The sequence below is a fragment of the Quercus robur genome, chromosome 4 (genome assembly GCF_932294415.1).
Source record: "Quercus robur chromosome 4, dhQueRobu3.1, whole genome shotgun sequence".
Taxonomy (NCBI): Eukaryota; Viridiplantae; Streptophyta; class Magnoliopsida; order Fagales; family Fagaceae; genus Quercus; species Quercus robur.
The window spans coordinates 13,465,704-13,483,842 of NC_065537.1; the positions used below are offsets into that span (position 1 = coordinate 13,465,704).

At 33.7% G+C, this 18,139-nt stretch overlaps 1 long non-coding RNA gene across 5 annotated transcripts; it reads left to right on the forward strand.

The window, feature by feature from the left end:
* Positions 1–9,825: 9,825 nt before the first annotated feature.
* LOC126720620 (uncharacterized) lies at positions 9,826–15,797 on the forward strand. Of its 5 annotated transcripts, XR_007653545.1 has the most exons (8): positions 9,826–10,016; positions 10,309–10,401; positions 11,636–11,728; positions 11,810–11,936; positions 12,364–12,424; positions 14,597–14,664; positions 14,866–14,943; positions 15,094–15,797. It is a non-coding gene; the product is annotated as an uncharacterized LOC126720620 (long non-coding RNA). The 5 variants fall into 5 exon arrangements; XR_007653542.1 differs by lacking the exon at positions 14,597–14,664 and having other exon boundaries at positions 9,827–10,016; XR_007653543.1 differs by lacking the exon at positions 11,810–11,936 and having other exon boundaries at positions 9,827–10,016.
* The last annotated feature ends 2,342 nt before the right edge of the window (positions 15,798–18,139 follow it).

Below are 18,139 nucleotides of genomic sequence, written 5' to 3' on the forward strand. Positions count from 1 at the left end.
GGTCGCAGGAAAGAGGGCTCTGATACCAATTGTTAAGAACTGAATTACAAAAAGAAGGAATGGAAGAAACAGAGAAATGGGAAGAAGAAATATGGGTCACTTCGAGGGGACCACCTCTAATAGAGTAAGAAGAAGAAAGGAAAAGTAAAGAGTCAGAACAGAAAGAATAGTATTGAGTAATTCCAAGCCCTCTTCATTATTCCCAAAATTGGCCTTATATACAATTACAACACTAACCAGCTCAGTAACTACCAATTGTAACTATATTGTAACTATCTGTAACTATCTAACAATTTCCTAACTAACACTAATAACTCACTCAACTACACATGCCTCTGTCTAGCACCACTGCACACACGCCTCATCATCACAGTAGGCACAGCTCATCACACTATTAGGAACCTCCCACATACACCAGCTACGGAGCCAGTTGTTGGCACATCAAACACACTATTAGCACAACATTGCACAGCCAGCACACCTAAGCCAACATACCCAGCATCTTAACAGAAGACAGGTCATTCAACTCATTTTATGGGAAGCTAAATGAAGTGGTGATTGGTAAATTCAACTTGGGAGAAAAGACGGAGGACTCCAAGATTGTGTGGAAGATTCTATGATCATTGTTGGAGAGCTTCTGTGCAAAGGTCACTATCATCGAAGAGAGCAAAGACCTTGACGAGATTAAAATTCAAGAACTCATCGGCTCTCTTCAAACCTACGAGCTATCTCTACCATCTTAAAGGAAGAGCAAATCTCTTGCTCTCAAGACAATCAATGAGAGATTGGAAGCTCAAGACTCCTCAGATGAGGATGAGGTTGAAAAGGATGTGGCGTACCTTGCTAAGAACTTCCGTAAGTTTTTAAAGTTCAAGAGAGATGGGAAGTCTTTTGAGAAGGGAAAATTTTCGAATTTCAAGAAGGACAAGAAAGACTTCAAGAAGAAGGATTCAAAAGATTCCTCATTATCTCAAATGGTCACGTGCTTTGAGTGCAAAGGGCAGGGGTATATGAAGAAAGAATGCCCCACCTATTTGAAAGCAAAGTGTAAAGTTTTTGCAACTACCCTTAGTGACTCAGATGGTTCCAATTCTGATTCAGAAGAAAGTTGTGATGGAGAAGGAAATTACTCCGCATTTATGGCCATTGCACCTGTGGACTCATTGGGAAGATTTGAGCCTTCTAATGGAAAAACTCGGTGAGCACACCAAAGTAGAGTTTATGGGAATTGGGGAAGAATCCGATGATGAAGATGAAGGAACCAAGGGATTGCAAGAATCCTATAATTCTCTTCTTGAGAAGACCGGAGAGTATGCTAGAGTGGCTAAGGCAGCCATCAGAAAAATGAAGAAAGCTGAACAAGACTACAAGAACATACTCGTGAGGTAAAAAGAAACAAAGTGTGAAGTTGAGGCACTAAATGAAGAACTAACCAAAGCCTACTCCAAGATCAAGTTTCTTGAGCTTGAAGTGATTCAAGCTAATGCTAAAGTGGAGTGGGTTGCCTCCAAGAAGCTTGATGAAGTGCTTGCTCATCAAAAGCCTTTTTATGACAAAAGCGACTTAGGATATACCGAAGAGAATAGTTCAAGTGCCAATGTGTCCAAGGAGATGAAGTTTATTAAGGCTAAGGAACTAATGGTAGCAACTCCAAGTATTGAGAATGTGAAGGTGGAGAAGAAGTCAAATGGAACTGCTCTAAAGGTCTTGACAAAGCATCAAAATCCACTTATGGCCAAACCTAAGGCAAAAGGAAAGTCTCTCCCAAAGTCTCAAAGAGGTCCTCAAGTTCAACATTTTTGCCACCATTGCAGAGTCTCAAAGGCTATGAGGACAACGAAATGGGAATTGGAACGCCAAGCAATCAAAAGGGCGAGAAGCTGATTCTGGTTTTGGTGATGTGATGTAGATAATAGATACCATCACTTCTTGTTTAGCAAGCTTCAACCAAAGGTTTGAGAATCACAACTCCAGTATCCAATCCTCTAGGGATATCAACCCAAACACACGTGCCGTATGGGTGAAGAAGGGTACACATACATAAGCATTTGACTATGTCCATGCATCAATTCTTCCTATATGTTGTGACTTTGGTTAGTTGTTTGCTTTTTTTTTTTTTTTCATTTTAGTATGTTTCTTTTCAAGGTTGTTTTGCGCTTGTTTTTTCTGATCTTACTTTTCATATTCTGTTTTTTAGTGTGTTTGAAAAATTCAAAAACCCATAAAAATTGAAAAATCTCCAAAAAGTTTGATCACTTGTTGTAAGGTTGAATTTATTCAATCATGTGTTGGCTTTATTCTGTGCCAAATTTGCTTGTAATTTAGCAATTAGATACCCTATATTTAGGTGGGAATTATGTAAAGGTAATGTGTGAGAGAGTATGAAAAAAACTCAAGATGTGTGCAATTCAAAGGAGTCTCGCGACTGGCTCGCAATTGGCTCGCGACTAGCAAGTCGCCAGAATGGTACACATGTGAAGCATGTAGGGGGAGCTGAAAGGTCACGCCAGTTGGAGCACTACAGGACAAAACTTCCAGTCTAGCCAGGCAATTAGCTCGCGACTCAAACTCGCGACTCGTTCCAGTCGCGAGGTTGAGTCGCCAGAATGCCCTATTTGGTTGAAACATGACTTTTCACATACCTCATACACACCGCTATAAATACCCTTATTCCCACGAAATGTAAAGAGCTTCTAGAGAGAATTTTGAGAGAGAAACCCTAGAGAAAAACAAGATTGACTTATCCATAATCTTCATCCTTTGATTCTCCAAATTCCTCTACTCTCACCTTCTCCATTGACATATCCTTGAGAGGTACATTTAGCCAAATACTTATCTCACCATACCCATATCAATGAGGAGGTATTTTGGTGTTTGGGAAGCAGTTTAGAAAGGACCAATTCATTTGGTTGATGCAATGGGCTATTGCGGGATCCGGTAAGCTAGAGAAGACAAGGTTCGGCGTAACCTAGGGCTTAGGTGCACTGGGTAGATTAGGCTTGGAGGGTCTTCTGCTATTCATGTATCCCAACTTTATTCTCTAGTGGATTATTGACCGCTTGGAAGGCGGCGGAGAGGTTTTTCGCTGAGTACTTCGGTTTCCTCTTCGATAACACATCGCTGTATTATCTTTGTGTTTGCATCTCTCTTCCCTTACTCTTTACCTTTTAATTACTGCTGTGGTTGTGATTAATTTTGGTTTGGAGTGTTTTACCAATTTGGATTTAGCTTATATTCATCTTTCCGCACATATATTGTTTGTGTATAAGCTTGTGTTGGTAATTTTTAATTTGGGGGTCTAAACGTTCATTGGTGTTTTATAGACTAATTGAACTTTCACTTGTGTTGTGTATTTCACATATGAGTTTGGCCTAGTACCTTTGTACTAATGGCGTAGTACATTTACGAGCTTAGCTTGTCTTATATGCATATCTATCTTTGTAGGAAAATTCTTGACATCTATGTGTGATTGCTGTAAATCGATCTTCAAGCTTGTCATAAATGATTAGTCAATAGTCTTGATGGTTTTGATACATGCATTGACTTGTGCTTATATATCTTCCCACACCTTTATATTTTGGCTTTATAGCTCAGCCAATGTCAAATCTCGAAAAGAGATAATGAGTTGCAAAAGTTATCACACATACTAGTATTTGACTAGGAAAAAAGGAAAGTGACTTGTATTGAAATGTAGGTGCCTGAAAGCCAAAGGCTTACTCACAAAGTTGAAATATCCAAAAATTTCAGGCATTGATCTCAAAATGAGACGTATTGTTCCTAAATGATCAAAAGTTACAAGTTGAAAAAAGCCAAAAGTAAAGCTTCCAAGATATGTGCTCTCCCAATGGAACAGATCCTCTCCATTTTATGTTCTGAAGCAAATTATTATGGGGCTTTTCAAGGACACTCATTAGCATTTACTAACTTATCAAAGGAGGAAAAGAGATTATGACCTCCTTACCACTTACCAGAGCACTTTGAAGATTTCTTATTATCTTTTCTAGAAAAATTAGGCCTTTCTTTTTCCTCTTTTCTGTGCAGGAGCTTTCTTTTTTAAAATCTTTCTTAAAATGAAAGGTTTACGAAGTAAACATCACACTTCAACCAAATAAAATAAATAAATAAATATTTAAATCCCAAGATATGAAGAAACTTTTGCAAAGATCAATACACTTATGTTTGTTATAGAAATTCACCTGTTAAAACTCTTGAAGATCAATGTTCTTTTCAAATTCAATAATATTTTGAGCATTAAATAGGTTAAGCTCATTATGAATTTGGTAAGTTGCTGTGCACTTGAGCACAAATCGCTGTAGGCAAAGACAACAAGCATGTGGGAAAAAAAAAAAAACTTTGTTACATGACCACAAACATGGAAAAATGAAGGAAAGGATAACGTGGTTTTCAAATCCACTAGTTTCATGTCTAAATTTTATTTTGAGAATGTTTAATGTCTAACTTACTAATAACAAAACACACACAAAAGATGGAAAAGGCATAAAGGATGTTTTACCAAAAATGAACAAAAGAATGATTAGTTTGATTAATCACATGAAAATTTAAAATAGGTGGATAAGGCATATCTTTCCTCTCCGTAGAGTAGTAAACTTTAGCTAAAAGAAACTAAGAGCTGGGTTTATATATGCAAATTCAAAAAGGCATTCCCAAACGTGGCATGAATCCCAACAAAACTACTACAGGTAAGATGTAACAGAGTTCTTTCTTTTAGATTGAGCTGATTTGAAATGTGGACATTTATGACAATTCAGCATCTCCTTCAACATCTCCTGATAGCCTGCAACTTAACACAATCAGAATCAAGTCACTCCATAAACCGTTATTATGAGAAATCTTCAAGACAGGTTCATTAGAAAATGAACTTCAAAGTTTGTAATGTTGACTACTAGCAAGCCATGCATCAAACTCCTGAGCCTCTAACCTTTTTTCCCTCAACTTTTGAAGCATCCTTTCGGATACACACATTGGTGCTTGCCTGGTGCTATAACCAATGTCAGCTTATTATGCCCTTCACACCTTATGTCTTGCATCACAAAATGAAAGATAGCCAGGATTATATACGAAGAAAAAAAAGACATAAGTCTAAACAAAGTAGGAGCACCAAGAATTGAACAAGCTGCTATTTGTTGAAGAAGAAGACCAGCAACAGAGGTATCAGGAAAACGACACCGTAAGAGATAACACCTGCTGTCAATAACACGTGTGATCACTTACTCAAACGGTGCGTTTATCAAACTTGAGAATTCATAATGCTGTCAAACGGTGCGTTGCATCTCCAGTAGCAAGGCAACGGTTAAATGGATTGAAAATCAGTTATGGCACGTGTAGAGAGCAGTTATGCCACGAACTTAATTAGAGCATCTGCGCGGGAATTTCTGTTGAAGCTATTAGAATCTTCTAGAGATTATTTATGTGTAAATCCTGTGTATAGGCTACCTTCGCGATTTGACCAATGAGAATTAGAGAACTATTATTAACTAGGGTTGTATGATATATTTTTCATAGTTAGGAGGACTTGGAGACTAAAACTACAACTTTGTTGGAGAGAACTAGCTTTTATTATTATTATTATTATTTTATAATCCATAGTTACACTAAGGAATGAAGAATTTGTACCCTAGACTTTTCAATCATTTGAAATATTAAGAAATGATAGTTGAGTTACAAGACATTTTTGACTTGTAAAGAACTTAATGGAGTGAAGCACATAATATATGAAGAACCAATAAGAAAAAACAATTTCATATATAAGTATATTTTTGTACTCATAGAAAAGTTTCCTTATTGTAATTATTTGTAATCAGTCTATTAATATTTGTGAAGTATTTTTTAATGAAACAATACATATAATAATCCACTAGGATTTAGGGCCAACCCAAATTATTGGGATTAAGGCTTTATTAATTGTTGTTGTACGTATAATACTCCACTAAACTCACTCAATTAACAACAACTTCCTCATAGAACTTTTTAATGAACCCAGCATCAAAGCAAGAAGAACAATTAGTCAATTGGGATCACCTTCTCTCTTTGTCTTTACTATTTTGGCTTTTTATTATTCATTTTTCAGTAAAGTACGCTAAGAATTGTTGAACTTTTATGATCTTGTAGTAAGACTCCTTTAACTTTTTTTTTTTTTTTTGCCCAATTTAGTACATAAATCTTGATACTGTAGTAAATAGATCCCTTCTCTCAAGTTCTCAACTGTCCATCTATTTCACCTCTTTCTTTTTTTTCTTTTTTTCTTTTTTTCGTCCAAGTTATTAATAAATCAAATGATGGAAGGGGTCCATTTGCTGCACATTAAGGCCCGTTTAGTACAAGATTTCTAATAACATTGTTGTTGTTTTGTGGAGATACGTGTGAATAAAAAAGTGTGTGAAAATACGTGTAATGTTGTTTAAACACTGAAAACTGTAGATTGAACAACAGTACCAAACACCTCCTAGGTGATTCAGTGCAAAAAATGTTAAAATAAATGAAAAATGGAAAGAAGGTTCCATCTATTATTCTACTACAGTCTGCAATTACACAAAAGTTTTGGAGGTCATAGTTCATTTTATCCCTTTTTTTTTTCTCCTCCTATTTGTGTGAGTGCTTGGGAGAGGTCTTAGCTCACAAACAGGGTAAGTTCGCCCCCCCCCCCCCCCCCACCCCCCTCCCCAAATATTTGAATTAGTCCAATGATACTATTAAAAAAAATAATTGGTCTAATAGTTATAAAGACATAACTTTCTTATTCTTAATTTTATTTTTTATTGTAAAATATGCTCTTATATTTGTTAAATATTTGATAAAGTTTGGCACCAAACATGTTTAAATCTATCTTTTTCAACCCATTATATGGTGATTAAAAAGTTATTGACTCATTAAAAAAATATTGTCATTAAAACTACACATGAAATGTCTTTTTAGTTATCACATAATAGGTTAGAGCAAAATAACTTCAAATATGTTTGGAGATTAACTTATTCCTCTAAGTTTTGAATTATTCATGTTTATTAAAATTTCATTAGTTCAATTGAAAGATTTTTTACTTACTTTAGCATAAAATTTGATAATTTGTATTGAAAATGAAAATTTTAAAGATTTCACTATGAAAATGGTAAAAATGAATTTATTTTATGAAAGATTACCATCAAACATAATTTTGATAGAAAATATTGAGCTCTTTTTTTTTTTTTTTTTTTTTTTTTTGTTGGGTATGAGTTCATATATAACTTATCAAATTAAAAAGTGTGTGTATATATGTGAGTGTATAATAAAAAAATGTGTGTGTGTGTGTGTGTGTGTGAGAGGTTGTCTTGATAAATATATTAATATCACAACTTAGCCCCCCACCCCCCCCCCAAAACAAAAATTTATGGCTCCACCTCTGTTGGGCCCACTATTAACATCATTTTTTTCATTTACCAATAATCACGTGTCACATTAATAGTTTGTAATTTTTTTTTTTTGTAAAAAAGTATGTATCTCTAGCATTTTCCTTGTTGAAAAGGGTTTGGTAGTTTTTGCCCACGGTTCCACCCACATGGGAAGAGGAGAAAGTTCCTAGAAGAATATGAATTAGGTTTCTTCAAATAATAGTTGGTCAATTATTTGGGATTGAAAGATTACCCATTGTTATGTATTGAGAATTTGTTGTTTTGTGGGCGTGAGAGAGTTATTGGGTGTACTCGGGCTTTAGGATTGTGAGTTTGTGTTTGTGAGAGGTTTTGTTTATGTTGGTGAGGCTTTGTGAGTATTTTCATGTGAGTTGTGAGTATTAATTAATGTCGTTCTAATTCATATCATTGGTAGTGAATATTTTAATTAGTGTTGCCCGTGAATGTAGGTATCACAATAATTGATATTAGAGATTTTGTTGTTGAACAATATGTGTGCTATTTCTTTTCTCAAAAAAAAAAAAAAAGTGTGCTATTTGAAAATTATTTAATTTATGAAAAAAAAAAATGTAATTAGTGATATTTCCTTGGAAATCAGTAGGCTGATGAGTCCCGGATGCTGATGATCTTTGGGCTTGAACCTGAAATAGGATATTGAGTCAGAGGGGACCGGCCAAAAGTCCTCCGATGATGAAGTTAGTAAACTTGAAATTCTCTGTAAAAGGAAGTGTTTTCTCAAGTAAAAAATGTCTGAATGAATCACCTTTCGGTAGAAAAAACCTTATATAGTACCTGTCAAAGGTAGTTATCTTCCCAATCGTTGTAAGGTTCGAAAGATTCACATATAACTTCCATAACTAACAAGGAAGTCATACCTTTTGGGGTTTGTCCTTGAAAACCGTTCATTGAGTGAGGAATTTGTAGCCTTGACAGGAAAACGAGTCCAAGTATGTTTAAGACGTCGTAATCTCGTCCAACCAATTTTCTGGATGGACGAGATTATTCTGGATGAATAACCTGCATGCCTTCCTTGATCTTCTTAGGACGAGCCATATGGACGAGATTGGGAGTTGCGCATTTTATAACACCATCAATTAGTATAAGATTTTTTTTTGAGAAAGTAATTAATATAAGATTTAGTTATTATAAGAAAGAATAATTGTAACTAATGTTACATACTCTTAAAATATGAGGTTTTTAAAAAAAAAAAAAAAACTCTCTTTTTATTATGATACATTCCATATCAATCATAGTGGATATTTTGGTTGGTGTTCCTCATGGATGTATGCTAGAAATCAACCAACCACATTAAATATTGTTGTCTCTTGGGAATGTTTTATTTTTCTTGTTCAAATGAATGCGCTTCCACTAACCCCAAATTACAGTATCTATATTTATATCTAAATCTAAATCAATATAATAAGAGAGGTGCTACGTCCACAACATTTTCACAACAAATCATAGGTGGTTAGTTGTTATTTGTTCTAATTTAAACCTACCACTGAAATTACTTTTCTACCCCACCAATAACAACTTGTCACATAGAATTTGTTGTGAAAATATTATGAAAATGTTGTGAACTTAACATTTCTCATACATAATAATATAAAAGCGAAATGTCATGCTTTTCGTTTACTAATTCACTTAACTATACAAATTTATCTTGTGATTACTTTTGAAAACACTGAAAACACGTGTCTTTTCATTTTGTGGATTAAGCATTTGTTTGGTTTGATGGAAGAGGAAGGAAAAAAAAAAAGGATTGACTTTCCTTTGTTTGGTTAGAAAAGAAAACAAAAAGAAGGAAGAATGGGAGGGAAAAATGCTTTTGTAGAATCCATTATTTTTTTCCCTTAAAATTATCCTTATACCCTCAAAAGGTCTTGTCAATTTTTGTGAAATGACATTTATACCTCACATCTTTCCTTTGTGTTTCTCTTCATATCCAAACACACTAGAGGAAATACTTTCTTTCCCCCACTTTTTTAATGATCATATTTTTCATGCTTGCATTATTTTTCATTTATCAAATCTATATTAGTCTTGAAATTTATCAAATCTATGTAATTTGAAATGAATTTATGCATTAAATTTTTCACAACTTATTATGTTTAGATTACCATTATTATTATTGTTATTTAATAATTAAATAACTTATAATTAATTAATTAATTAATTATCTCTTTCTATTTTTTCTCAAAAAAAGAAACCTATCTAATATTAAATACCATATCACATGATTACATTCCAAAAAAAATAAAAAAACCAAGGGATTAACTCAATTTTATTTCAACCTACTAATTTTAAAGTCCACACATTTTCACACCCAATTGATTACTCAACTTCAACCGTTCTTTTTATCAAAAACAATAAAAAAAAAAAAATTGAGACACGTTATTCTATTTACTTACTTCACAGTTACACATTTGTCACATCAGAGAAAATAGAAGAGAGAGAGAGAGAGGGAGAAGGAACGCAGCAGAGAGATAGAGAGAGGGAGAAGGCCGGTGGAGATCAAGTCAAGAGAGCTACTGTAGCCACTCCAAAAAAAATTTGGAAAAATCTGAGGGCCTATACCACCGTCAGACCAGTTTTCCTCCGAAAACATTACCGGTAATTTTTTAATTTTGTTTTATAAATTTTGCCCCTTGAATGTGATTTAGGGTTATGTTTGGGAGTGTTTTTCTTTTGAACGATCAGCATAGTCTGATGGGTTTGGAGCCTGTGGTGGGTTTTTTCAATTTCAATCAAAACTCTGTCTTCTAACTATATCCTGTGGTGGGTTTTTCTTTATTTATTTATAATGTTAAGATAGTTTTAAATTTGTGGTTGAAATTTGGTTTTTATTTATTTATTTTTATCTTGGGTCTCATACTATTTTTCTCATTGTTCAATCAAAATGCAGAATTTCAGTTTCAGGGTCATCAAAGCTGTTAGCTAATATTCTGTACTCATGGGTCTATCTATTGGGAACTTAATTGCTAGATGGGATGAAATGGTAAGTGCTTTTTTCTGAATCATCATCATTTTGGGTTGCTTTGAATTAACTTATTCTATAGGTGTTCTTTTGGTGTTGCATGACATATGCTTGATGAAATTCCTATTAAATTTGATGTGAGATCTTTTCACTCAACCTTTTTCCCCCCTTATGTTGTGATAAATCTGAGTAGCTATACTATGGTTGTAAAAAATTAATTTTTTAATGGAAATTATTAATTTGGTTATAGCAGAAAATTTTCTGATAATATTTATTTAAATCTAAAATTACATGTTCTTTTGGTGTTGCATGATATATGTTCAATGAAATTCCTTTTAAATTTGATATATGATCATAAATCTGAGTAGTTATACTATGGCTATTTAAAATCAAATTCTTATCATATGGAGATTAACCCAAATACTCAAAAGAAAGCCAATTCTAAGCAGAACAGAAGAAGAAGAAGTCTAAGCCAAAACTACTTGACTCTCCTCTATTCCCCCCTCCTTCTCCCTCCATCCAAACTTAAGAAAGAAAATCTCAACCAGAAATGAAAAACTACCTTAATAAAATAAAATAAAAGAGAGAGAGAGAGAGAGAGAGAGAGAGAGAGAGAGAGAGAGACAACAGTAATTTATGAGTTATTCTGGTTATATTCTTGCAAGCAAAAAAATGTGGTTAGGAGATGTAGTTTTGATTGATTTATTGAAATACGAAATAGAGAGCAATGCCCCCAATAATTGAAATTGTCAAATTCTGGTGATACTTGCACAATTAGTCTTCAATATGAACGAACTGATTGACATATTCTTGATGACTTAAATTAGTATATAATTTCATAATTATAGTCTATAGAGCATGATTCTTCCTTTACATAAGACATATATAAATTATTTTGTGATTGTAGACAACTTAACTACTTGTATGACTCCATGAACTGACTAGTATGTTATTTTCTTTGATATACAACAAATTTTGTGTGCGTGTATTGTTTATAGGTTTAATTTTCTTTCTTGCTTTCTTTGCACTGCCTACTCATTTTTAATTTTTTTTTCCTTGCTTGTTGTGTCTAATTTTGCTTATTGTTGACTTCTTCAAAGAGCAGTATTTACCAAGAAAATAAAGAAAAAAAGAGAAAGGGAGAATGAGGCTGTGGGTCATAAGCTTCAGCCACATCCATTAGAATTTGAAGTTGATTTATGCTTAAATGTTTTTTAGAACAAATAGCACTAAGTTATGTTTGAATTATTTTCAGGGACTTCCAATCTATCCAATTTTGGGGATGTTTGGAGCAGACAGATTTGATGCTATTCTTCTTCCAAGCTAGATGAGTGATCAATAATAATAGGTAGGCTTTTTATTTCTTTAATTTTTATTTTTTAATTTATTGTTGTGACTTGATGAGATTGTTCTGCCTTTTTGTAAATAGTTAGCCATTTGCTCTAACCTCTAAATTTGGAATGATGTCTGGGGCTATATAATGGTTGTTGGAGCATCAAAGCCAACTATAGTGGCTGGTGTAGATAGGTTTTCCAGTATGAAAAAGTAGAATATTGGTGAGTTTTAATTAATTTCAATTTATTTATAATGCATAAATTTTGTGCTACACATTCTCGAGCTTATGAAGTGTTGGGTAGTGCTTATGAACTATTAGTTAAGTGTTAGCTAATAGCTAGAAATTTGCTAAGTAACTCACACTTGGACTATATTGTTTAGTTTAGTCATTAGTGTTAAAATCAAATTCGCCATAAAACTTTGTGTTAAGGGTTCTAAATACTGTGCTAGGGTGTATTTAGCATATTTCAGTTTCAACTTAATCACTAAATCTCTCCTCAAATGATCTTAGGTGTAAATGGCTGGAGGAATTTAGTTTTGGTTTTTGGGGGGTCTCAACTAACAAGATTTGTTCATTTATAATTTTTTTTTTCCTGCTATGAATAATTACATTTTTTTTTTTTTTTTTTGCTGGTAAAATGTACATAGGTTTGACTTGCCTGCACAAACCATCACCCTAGATTTTGAGAAAGATCTGCATTTACTGAAGGTGTGGTGAACTCTATTTTTGTCCATGTAATTTGTTTATGTGGCATTGCTTTTCAATTATACTCAAATTATTCTCTATGTAACATTTTAATTGCTTCAAATTTGTTTCATTTTTGTGAATTTTCTTATTATTTCAATTTTCAAACTTATGTGGTTAGGGAATATGCCATTACGCAACTTGGGTCACAGTCATGCAGCAATGGAACTAGGGAAATATTTAAATGCCTGTCTCTTTGTAATTAAAATTATAGCTTAAAGTTTAATTAGATCTTACGCTTCTACTTAAGAGATTGTTTGGATTTAGATAATTCACAATCTAGAAAATTATAAATGAAGTAGAACGTAGGGTATTTCCTATTAATGCATTTGATATATTCAATAATGTATGTGTAGCCATCAGCCTTTGGTTGGATCCATGTTGAGCATTCGAAAATTATTTCCTGTGTATGGAATGTAAAAAGCTTTTACTTACCAAAAAATAATGTTTGTGTATAATTTGACTCTAAGTGGGTAGAATAACAAACTGAAACTGAAAGCCGGTTGATTTTCCACGAACTGGAATTGATATACAACAGTATGGCACTAGTAATTGTTTTTCCACCAATGACTTTGACTGGGTTGCTGATTCATGCCTTTCTGTAACTTTTAGGCAACATTCTTGGTGAGAGGGGTTTACCCTACACTCTAAAAATATGATTTTCCAGGGATATAAGTGATATCTTTTAGTCATATACTGCCAACTACGTTTCTTGTAAAATGGCATCGGCATGGTCAAGTGTAAAACTTGGGCTGGACTTGAAGTAATCATGATGGTAGTATCTTGGAATCTTTGATTTGTTGCTCTATCTAGGATGTTTATAGATTCAATTTCAAAAAGATGATTCAGAAACTCAACTTCACTCAAAAAGCTTTGTTTGCATTATATTACTTGAATGCACATGATTCTATTTTCTTACATGAAATTCACATCAAGAATTGATTGAACATATCTTAATTTAAGATGTGCTTTTCAATTATGATGTGCTCTTACTTTGACCAAAGTGAGCGTTATCTTATGATAACATGTTCCATATATAAGATTAGACTTTGATGGGAATCAATTAAGGTCAAGTCATCAATGACTTGAACGCATCCAAAGTACTTCAGCAGGAGAAAAGCCTAAGAATGACAGTATACATGAATAGTATCCATCCATTAATAATAAGATGTTTTGGTTGGAGGAAAATCCTCCATGGACGACCAAGTGGATGGACGACCAAATTTTACTTGGTAAATCCTACAAGAAATTCTCCAAAGGTTCCACATAATCAGACCACGACACAATGCTCCTAAAACGTGGAGGGAACTCCTCAGATTCCGCTCCACAAATCCCATTTTCTCCATTAACCGCCCACATCACCTATGATGGTGGTGGATCCAAACAAGTAGACCCACTTCTAACTCTCTATAAACGGGGCAAGTCCCATCCACCCAAGGTAAGTTCGGCAATTGAGAGTTTCCCATCCTTGTGTTCTAGAGAGAAAACTGACTTAACCATCGGAGGGTCCTTGGCCGGGTAACACCGGTCACCCTTGACATTCTTTTCTTTCTTTTTAGGTCCTAAAGCCATTACCATAGCCCAAAGCATTCTAGCCTACTGTTTTCTTTGCATTCATCAGACTTAATTCATCTTAGGATTTCTTTGGAGTTGAATAAGTTTGACTCAAACAATCTCCCATTTACTCTTGAATTATGCTAGAGCTCATTTAGATTTTTAGTCATTTTATATCTATCTAAATAATGTAAAGTTATACAATACTTTTTGAGCAATGCTCTCTCCTCTCACATGAATGACAAGACCTACCATGAATTTAATTAGTGAGACTTATTGTTATGTGAGGGGAAGAAACATGGCTCTTGTGAAGCTTATTGTGAAGCTTCATTTTGTTTTTTTGTTTTTGTTTTTTTGGGATTTGGATTTGGATTTTGAGGGTTGGGGGGGATAAGTTGTTGTGAAGCTTGGATATACATGTAGTGGTTTATGGCTTTATCAAGTTAATAGGACACTTTATTGACTCTGATGGTTCATTTGCTTGCTAGGAGTTTAGATTCTGTAACTTAATTATATTCTAAATTCTTTTAAAAGAAAGCTCCATCTTGATTTCTGAATTTCTTCTTGTGTTCATGATTACAGTTGAGAATTGCCCTTGATTTGTAGAGGCACTACAAGAAGGGAGATTCAAAATCCAAAACTTTGCCCATGTATGGGATAAGTTGTTGTGAAGCTTGGATATGCATGTAGTGGTTTATGGCTTTATAAAGTTAATAGGACACTTTTTATTGACTTTGATGGTCCATCTGCTTGCTAGGAGTTTAGATTCTGTAACTTAATTATATTCTAAATTCTTTTAGAAGAAAGTTCCATCTTGATTTCTGAATTTCTTCCTGTGTTCATGATTATAGTTGAGAAGTGCCATTGATCTGTAGAGGCACTACAAGAAGGGTGATTCAAAATCCAAAACTTTGCCCATGTATATGCAGGTAAGTCTATTTGTAATTTCTAGAATAATAGTATAGTATGTGATATCTTGGAGCTGTAAGTGGGACTCTTGCTTATTCTCCTTTGGGTGGTATACATTTTGTTATTTAGGCTTGGCTAATTCATACACCTTTTGGTCTTTTGACATTTAGACCAGGATGGTGATAGAGTCAGCATCAGACTTCTTCACAGGTAGACTAACAAAGAAGGGGAGAAAGGGAACAATTGCATCTGAGGTGTTATCTGATCCCTTCCCTTGCTGACTACAGGTGAGATATGCAACTCTATTGAAAACCATATGACCATATCATGACATGATGTGTTGAGTTCAAAGGGTGAAAGGAATGTGGTGTTGCCATTTGTAAAAATATGTTATTTTGCCTATATATAATGGTTGATTAAGATGAATTCAGCAAAGGGAGATCTAAATTCTATATGAGCTTGCTTATCTTAGTTGTAGCCTTCAAATGGACTTACAAAAAAAAAAAAAAATTCAGACAGACATAATTTGTGAAGAAAATGTGAAGCATGGTCATCATATATAACACAGTAATAAAAACTTGAGAGAGCATATAGCATTAGATTTTGTTTGGGGGGGAGGGGGGGTGGGCACCAGAAAGTTGACCTTGTTATTTTTTCTTTGTATTTCTGGAAATTATTTCCCACAGAAACTTCCATCTTCACTCACCCCCACATATTAAAAATTTGGAGTCCTCTATTGTGCAGCTTAACATTTCCATTGCTACAGTGAATGATCTGATAAACTGTGATACTCTTACCAAGTGACATGAGAAACAGAATCCTCTCAGCTGATTTATGATTCATAGCTATATTCACATGTGCTGTTTCTCTTTGATGTGTGCTCCTTCCCATAGTTTTCATTATAGAATTGATTGTGATTGTTGTGATGATAAATGCATACTCCAGGAAATAATAGTTATTGAATGAGTAAAGTAAACTTACAGACAAAAGGCTGCACGTACGAGAAGAAAATAAATTATTAAGTTTTATTGAATGAAACAGTATGCTTTGAGGTATAGAAGGGAAAAATGATAGAAGAGCTTAACGAAAGACAAAAAAGTTTAGGGGAGAAAACTTTTTGAAATGTTCTGTACCTAATGGATCTGTCTGGATGGATCCTGAGAAGCCTTTCAGACAAATTTATTAAGCCAAGAACATTCAAGTCCTGCATCAAACTGCTGAGTCACTGTACCACAGATATCAAAGTAGTAACAGAGCATAATGAAACCCATTAGATTCTATCAAGATTTTCAAAAAGAGTTGAGAAGATAAAAACATATACAAGCAAACAAACCAAATCTCCACTTCACTTGCTCTCCAAGCAGTCAAAATCGTTTAAAAAGACTAAGAAGATACACCAGGTTAGGCATAATACTGAAGAAATTAAAATACATCACAGAACGAAAAGCATATATAAACCACAAATTTGTATTAGATTTCTCTATCTGCACTATCCTTATTTTTCAAAGGAAGTAAATTACTTTCAAATGATAATGAATATTAAAATTTAGTTTCCTTGATAAAACATTATATAATTTTCTGTTGAATGGCATGGAAAAATCAGAGCAACTGACCCAATTACTAAAATGACAATCCTTCTAATGTGTCTTTCATACATAAAGGCGCATGCACCTTCTTCCAGATTATTTTATCCTATAAATCTTCCTCTATTTTAATCTCTATGTACAGTAAGAAGAAGAAAAAAATTCTATCCCAATGTGTCCCATATGGATTCATTCATCTACATATGGGGATTGCAGTTGCAGAGGAATGTTTCTTAGAGTACTGAAACAGCTACAGTTGGGTTTTAGCTGATTCTTCTTGCGTCTTCTGCTTATATTTCTTCAACTTATTCTTCTTCATCCGTGAACTTGCCTTTAATTCTATCGGTTTTGTCTATTTGGAGGTAGGAATAGAGGGAAATTGAATAACATAGACAGTGAACGTAGAAGTAGAAATTGGGAAACTAAACTGACTGGATTAACTAGGCCAATCCCAGTGGGTTGAGCGAGTCACAAGTTTTTTTCCCTTCTGTGTAATACCTTAAAATTATTTAACAACATCAAATTAATTATTTTCCATATGTAATTTGCTATCAAGTTTTTATTTTTTTTATTTTTTATTTTATAATAATAATAATAATAATATAATAATAATTATTATTATTATTATCATTATTGTTATAAAATGAATGGAATTTCAATTTATTCGGTCCACTTTATGATAATTGCTCTTATCGTTAGGTTAAAACACCAATCAATTTTTAGTATAAGCGGGTTCAAATTTCAAATATCTAATTCAACAACAAAATCATAAGTACAAAGATGGGAATTGAATCCCACTATTGAGACAAAAGTCTTGTAGCATAACTGGTACTATCTTGTGGTGTTTTTTTATAGAATTATACATGGTTCAAATTCCTCATTTTCCTTTATAACTACCAAATTATCACGAAAAAAAAAAAATCATACTCTTTAGTTATAAGATAAAAAATGAAAAGATGTGGATCTTTCCCTCAAGATAACACATAGGAGCCAATTTAACAATATTATGGGTCACAAAAATCCAAAAAGTGGGACCTATTGGGCAAATTAGCACTCCACTAGTTGAACCAAAATTTTGATTCATATGCTCTAACTGCTAATTGAACGGCACTGGAGCTCCAATTTTTTGTGTTTTGGATATAATTTTCTCTTTCTTTTTTTATTTATTTATTTATTAATTTTTGTGGGAGATAAAAATGTGATTATACTACCAATTGCACAACTTTTGAGCACTAAAAATTAGGAAAACGCATCTCTCAAGTCTCAACTTAGTATTCGAATTAAAAGTTCTCTGGATTATCATTGGTTGTAGGCTAAAAACCTCTAAAGCTTAGGTTACCAACCCTTTCACAGCGTACACAAACCACTCTATGTCTGTATTTATCATTGTTATTAAATCTGTTCCGTTCCGGCCGGAATGGCTGGAAAATTTTGTATTGGGATGAAATCTGGAACAATAATGCCACTTATTCCACCTCGGGTCCAATTCTGGACAGTTTCGAGTCATTCTGATCGTTCCGGTAAATTTCGGCCGGTATCAGTTTTTAGTGAAAAAAAAAAAAAAAAAAACCTTAAACTAACAAACCCATCAACACAGCATATTTCCACCTAGCATTGATCGCCTGAAGAAGTT